This window comes from Cupressus sempervirens, chromosome 2, assembly GCF_028749045.1.
Source record: "Cupressus sempervirens isolate cs-2001-9-10 chromosome 2, ASM2874904v1, whole genome shotgun sequence".
Lineage (NCBI taxonomy): Eukaryota > Viridiplantae > Streptophyta > Pinopsida > Cupressales > Cupressaceae > Cupressus > Cupressus sempervirens.
Genome location: NC_143119.1, coordinates 347792499 through 347799893, shown reverse-complemented (window position 1 = coordinate 347799893; position 7395 = coordinate 347792499). Strand labels below are relative to the sequence as shown.

Here is a 7395-nt window from a genome sequence, read left to right as displayed (position 1 = left end):
AAATTGTAGTATGTACTACACATAAAGCCTAACATTGCATTAGTAGTTAGTATGGTGGCAAGATTCTTAGCAAATGCTAAAGAAAATCACATGATGGTGGTCAAAAGAATCATGAGATAAGGTACTTAAGAATATGGCTTATGGTACAAAATATGAGGCAATTTACACTTAAAAGTATTTCTACATGCTAATTGGGCAGGAAGTATTGATGTTAGAAAAAACACTAATCGTAGAACATTCTTTCTTGCTAAAAGACTAGTGGCTTGGACAAGAAAGAAACAAAATTACGAATAACGAATTACAATGAATTTCTTAACAATTTTGTTGAATTCTATTTGATTTTGTTGAATTCTATTAAATAGGACGAGTTGGCATTGGCTCTGGGCAGGGCTTCCATGTAAACATAGTGTGGATGAAGCCTGGTAGAATTTTTGAGTTGTTTATGAAGAACTTTGAAATTAGGGAAGGAACAAAACCACTGTTAAACAATCTGCTGGTGGTTGCACATGATGAAAAGGCATTCAACACCTACACACAGATTCATCCACACTGTTATTGATTGAAGACTGTAGGAGTTGATTTCTCAGGCAAGACATTCTACATGATGGAGGATTACTTGAATATGACACGCTCTAAAATCCTCTTTCTCACCAATGTGATATGTAGAGGCTACCATTTTCTTTTCTTTGTGAGTTCTTTTTCTTTCCTTTTCTGAAATCAATTGATACATTGATTTATTTGGGCTTTATCAATTTTAATTTTGCAGTTAACTTGGTAAAGTTTCATTCTTGCGCAGGATTCAGATATACTGTGGTTTAGAAACCCATTTCAAAGATTTTCAACAGATGCAAATTTTGAATTGTCAACCGATAGATATTTTGGTGATCCTTATGAAATGAGAAATTGGGAGAACACAAGATTCATATTGTTCCGTTCGAACAACAGGACTGCTGAAATGACGGAGATGCGGAACAATTGGACGGAGAGTAGGCCTTCCTTGAATGAACAAGATGTGTGGAATGATATAAAGTTGTCCTAGAATATTTCTAGACTAGATTTGCGACCACGCTTCCTTGATACACAATATTTTAGTGGGTTTTGTGAATCTAGAACGAATTTGAGTGTGGTGTGCACAATGCATGCAGATTGTTGCAAGGGATTGAAGGCTAAGGTTCATGATCTCACAGAAGCTCTTGAAGATTGGACTTCATTTTAGTCTAGTGGATTCAATAGCACAAATATGCATTGGAGAGTTAGGGAGGAATGCGTATGTTCTTGAAGTCCACAAATGTCTTTTTTTTTTTGGCTATTTGGTTTGAGTGATTCAAATAGAAATCATGGTCAACTCTTGTATAATGTATACATGAGAATTTTATGTAAAGATTCTAAGTTTCTTGAATAACATTTGGAAACTATAATTTTCCCTATTGATTTAGAATTTTATAGCTTAATGCAAATTCCTATCTAATGTTCAGTTTTGGTAGGTTTCGAGCATCTTGTTTGGAAGAGGTGTGTAAGATAAATTGTTTTAAATGAACTACATTAAAGTAGAGAACTAAAGTAATATTGAATAAATTGAATGAGTCTAGTCATTGAGAACATACTCCCAGAATAAATATAAGAAATCAGAGTTGACTTTAGATTAGAGGCAGAGATTTAAATATAGGGAAAATGAGAAGAAATTCAAGAAGTTACAAATTATAATTAGTAGAAAAGAATAGTAAAACAAACTGTTTGGATGTATTCGGAAGTGGATTAAAAAAAAACAGCGAAACAAAATGTTTGAATGCATTTGAAACATAATTTATATTTAGCAATCTCATCACAGACTAAAGAAGGGTGTTTCACTCATAGTTTTTGTTTTTTTTTTACGGAATGAAAATTGATTTTTGATATAACATATTGTATAAAATGTGAAACTATAGATAATAAAACAATTATTGAATTTATAGACTTTTCAAGGATAAATCTATTAAGAAATAAGGATCTATTGAATGGAGTAAACCCAATGGGAAAAGGATAAGTCAAATGGAAAATATGGTAGGAAAAGGGAATAAAGAAAGAATTACAAAAGGGGAAATCTCACAAGGACTCTAGAAAAAGAGCTTTAAATATCAAAAAATATAGCAATATTTCAATAGGTCCAAAACTTCAATATTGTATGATAATATAAGATAATAGTATGTGAAGATTAAGATTGATTGTAATGGATGAAAAACGAAAGAGAAAAATGATTTATTTATCGGTTTCTAGGATGTTTATAGTAAAGGCTACAACTATAGGATGCTAACATTAATGGGATTAATTTTTTTATTTTAGAGCTAACTATGTGATGGTTAATCTTGGTAGAAATGTGGCATGTTTGATCTTCCATTCAATCTTTGGAAGAGCCCCTAGTTCTTAAGGAACCTTGATTTCTACCAATATAGACACATGTGTTTCTGTCTATGAAGGAACTAAACTATTTTGAAGGAATATTTTCATATTCACTTTCATCCTCGCCTAGATATCTAAATGTTTCTTGCAAGGAGATGTCTTTTGTACCCAAGTCAAATTGAGGCTCCTAAGAGGATTCCTTTAATTTGGAGATGGCTTCAAAATATGATATGTCAAAATCATCCAACCCAAAGGGATCATAAATTTCCTTCTCTTATGTGGTTGTTGAGTCTAATTTTAGAATGACCACATGTGAGGCAACCTAACTTGAACCTCCTTATGGGAGGTCAAAAATATCCTCTCAAGAGAGTTCTACTAAATTGAGCCTTTGGATTTTTGCAATGGTAGACCTCATTAAGAAAATAAGTAGAACCTCTTCTTTCTCAAGTTCCTCTCCTTCCTTTAATATTTTCAAAGTTGAATCCATGACATAATATTTCTTCTTCAATCTCTTGTGTACTTTCTTTTTTAGGTATGGTCATTTTGGCTTTGGTGTCCTAATCTTAAACGGTTCAACCTTTTTCTTCTCAAAGGAGGAGGGAACATTCATTGTAGTATCTGCAATTAGAAAATCATTTATTGGATCTTATCCTAAAGAAGAAGGAGAAATAGTTAACTACATTGGTTGTTTCTGAGTTGTAGGAGATTTAGTTGTAGCAACAACCTTTTTCCTGTCATCTTTACCCTTCTATTCTTTCAAAACTTTAGGATGGTGTTGTATAGCCACCTCCCTAGCATGACTTGTGATTTCTTTACGTGTTGTTGAATATTCCTTCTTAAAAATAGTAGCATTCACCTTCTTCCCCCTTTTCCTTTTGTATCTTAGTTAGGGGGTATTCCAAGGACTTCATCAAAATTGGTCCTAGTTAGAATGTCTTGTAAACCCAATGAACATCATAAGTCAAACTGTATGTTTGGCCCTATGATATATATCATCAAATTTTGAGGTATTTATAACTGCCTTTATAATTGAATTTCTATATACCTTATTTGTATCATAGATATCTACAAAGAGTCCTTCAAATCTATTTTTGTGACCATTTCTAGAATATGGAGGTTGATAATAACGTGTGCCAAATTTAGGCTCATTCTATAGTATTCCAAAATGTGGACCTCATAATTATCTATGTACATGGTTTAATGATGCTTGAAATGGGCTCATGCCTAAATAAGAATACATTACCTTGTTGAAAGTTACAATCAAATCAAACTTCCATCTCTTTATTGGTATTGCATCCACCACTCATTAGACGTGCTATAGGAACATTGAGTTTGCATCCATAATATTTTGAACAAAATGAGATCCAATTGAAATTCATAACTAAAAACATTTCTTTTTTCTTTTTTTTGTCAAAATGATGTTTCAAGTGTTTGAGAACTACCAACATAACTCCATCAAAATCAACCTATCAATGGTACCTAGGATATTTATTTAATTGCAAGACATACAACTAGCCACCCTGAATTATGTGAAATTTTAGAAATTTATAAATATTTTGACCTTCTTGATCTATGTTGTGACTTCTATTATTTACTTGGCCAAATCTTCCTCAATGGAGTAAATAAGTGCAAATATAAAAGCATGATTGACAATTCTGAACTCTTGGCAATCATTTGGAAACTTATTTCTGTAGACTATCTAAGGTCAAACCATGTATACATAGGCCTTATAATCATGAGGAGATCATTTCTTGAATAATCCTAAATAGTTTTCATGGGTTTTCAGAAGGTACACTATGTATAAAGTCATTTAAAACCTATGTTTAGTCTTGAACCATTGTAACTATTGATCCACATTTTCACTTATGATTTGACCCCAATCAATCCTTATCTACCTTCTCTTGATGGCCTTAATTAATAATACCATCCATGTCTTAGGCTTCTTAGTTGGAGTTACCCCAGATATTGTGCCTACAATAGTGATTGTAGAAGTTGATGAAAGCCAACTTCATAGTTCGCCAAGATCACCTGCATGCAAATAACCTGTTGAAGGGAAACCAAAGAAGGAAGGGTGGAGCTTGGAGAAACTAAATGGATTAAGAGAAAATATTGCAATAATGGAAATGTATTGCTATATAATATTTCTATGCAAAAGATATGAAATTACAATAGGAGAGCCTAAATATAAAGGCCTCTAGGAAGCTTTTAGAACAAGCTAAAAAATGCTAGGAGATAAGGTTGACAACTAAGCATACGTCCACAAAAGGTGGGATATCCTTGATCAAGGTGAGAAGACAAGTATGACTTAGATAGGAAAAAACTCTCATGTTGTCAACAACTCCTAAACTAAAACTAATAACTAAATGCATTAACCTAAGTAAACTTAAGCAAAAGCATAAATAATTATTATTTACTCTAACAACCCCCCCTTAAGTGTAACTTAGGGGAATGCACTTAAGCTCACAACAGCTAAAATGAAATGCAAAATGGATCCTAGAAACAAAGCCATGTTAGGTACCCATATACAAATGCAAAGAAATGCAACCTCTGAAAGAAAGGAAAGAGAGAAAACCACATGGGAAAAATCCTCCCCCAAAAAGAGATAACTGAAAACCTAGCGAAGGACTGAAGAAGCCTCCAACTAGAGGAATGTCCTAGAAAATAGGAACAAGAGATCATGAAGAGCATCACTAAAGCATGAAGAAGTCACAAATTCTATCAAAAAGAAACTGTTGATCTGAAGAACCTCCACAGAAAATAGAAGGCACGAACCGAGAGTTTCTATATGGTAGATGATCCATCTCATTGAAATGCATAGGTAGGCAGCCACTACAATTGCCTAGTATATAGTATCAAATATTGAACACATAGCTCACATTATTGAACTATCGAACCAAGGAAGCATTAGAAACTACTAAACAACCCCCCCTTAATGAAAACGGGGTGAGGTGACAGGCAACTAAAAAATTGGGCCAAAATCCTCTACAAAAAGAACCAAGAATAGAGAGAGAGAGAGATAAACACCTATAAAGGCACATATCACTGACACATCATGGGGCTAATTTCATGGAAGGGATTCTCACTTGACAAAAGAATAGGGCACAAAAATGGCAACAACTAACCCGCCGATGGTGCTTTATAAAACAATGCGAGTATAACTGTCTCAAAACAACATTCATGAACCCGAAATGCAAGAATGACACTTTATCTTAGTGTGTTTGCATAAATATGCTTAAAAATGATATCAACAATGATTAGAAAGGGAAAAAAGCTAATACAAAAGATAGTACAACCCAAAACAAAAGATCATATGCCATGAAAATGATCCTCAAACCTAGAACACCCAAGATATCCACCATAGAGTAAAAATGTCAAAATCATGATAGAAAGAGCATATGGTAGAATCTAAAGTAAATGATAGCATTTTTGAAAAGATGACAGAACTAGCTTTCCAAAAAAAATAACGTTTTCAAAAAATAGAGATGAGATGCAAAAGATATGCTTGTTGGAGTGATAAACATAACATCTAACTTTGACTACAAAAATAGGCAACAAAACTAAATCAAAATCATAAAATACCTACATTAATGTCTCCATCTCAAAACCATCTTTTTGATGCTTCTTTTGGATTTGAAAAATACCTCTGTATGCTCAAGTTATGGCCAAAAAATTGTGAGTAGGTCAAAAAAAGATTGAAGACCTTACAAGAGTGCTAATGTAGGATTGACGTCAGCATTCCCTGAGCTTAAAATTGATAGCTATACGGGCTGTCGTGGCAAAAAAAGACTACCACGTGGTAGTGTCACATGGCAGCCACATGGAAATACAGTAGATCTAATGATGTGGCATGAGCTACGTGGTAGGTGCCAACATGGCACCTATGCCACATGTCACACACAGAACATGCCAACTATGCACCAGACTATAGAGTTGGCAGGGACCACTCAGTGGTGGCACGTGGGTGGCCGTAGCTAGCTGCAGTGGCTGTAGGGGTGACGGTCTGGGCATCTCCACTAGCAAGGGTGGTAGGTCGCCTAGGTCGCAGTAGTGGCAGCTTTGCTAGCAGTAGTGGCACCTAAGCTGAGCACAGGTGGCACGGTGGTGGTGTCGCGGTGGCCGCTAGGTGATTGCCAAGTGCTGCTGCCAAAATTATTTTTTAATTTTTTTTTCAAAATATCATCCGTACAGTCCATATGGCTAGCTAGGTGAAAAAAAATTGCCTCCCAGAGAACCTATTGCCAAAATGGACAAATTTTATGTGGATCCTAATTGTAACGGACCTTCTGAACTCAATGGCAGCATCTTTTTAGGCCGAAAGTGCTTCATAAAAATGTTCTTCCCCTAGATGGAAGAAAAAAATCACAAATAAACTAGGGTTTGTGTCTCTGAATCACAACTTCAAAAATCCTTCAGCCTAGAAGTAGCAAGGAGGCTCTAATACCATGTAGAAGTTGATGAAAGCCAACTTCACAGCTCACCAAGATCACCTACATGCAAATAACCTATTGAAGAGAAACCAAAGAAGGAATGGTGGAGCTTGGAGAAACTAAATGGACTGAGAGAAAATATTGCAACAATGGAAATTTATTGCTATGCAAAAGATATGAAATTACAATAGGAGAGCCTTAATATGAAGGCCTCTAGGAAGCTTGTAGAACAAGCTAGAAAGTGCTAGGAGATAAGGTTGACAATTAAGCATACGTCCATAAAAGGTGGGATATCCTCGATCAAGGTGAGAAGATAAGTATGACTTAGATAGGAACAAACTCCCATGTTGTCAACAACTCTAAATTACAACTAATAGCTAAATGCATTAACCTAAGTAAACTTAAGTAAAAGCGTAAATAATAATTATTTACTCTAACAGTGATGTGCATCTTCGTTTCTTCCATCTAATAAGTCATTTGTGAGTTCAATTTTTCTAAATTTCCCTGCTTCTAAACCTTGCCATCTATAATTCTAATTGAGTTTTTTGTCAACATTGGAGTGATGTTGATAGGAACCCTTATCCCTTTAAAA

General features: G+C 34.6%; 1 pseudogene; it reads left to right on the top strand.

Annotated features, from left to right (window-relative positions):
* Positions 1 to 133: 133 nt before the first annotated feature.
* On the top strand, positions 134 to 6455 carry LOC149572559 (uncharacterized protein At4g15970-like; annotated as a pseudogene).
* Positions 6456 to 7395: the final 940 nt, after the last annotated feature.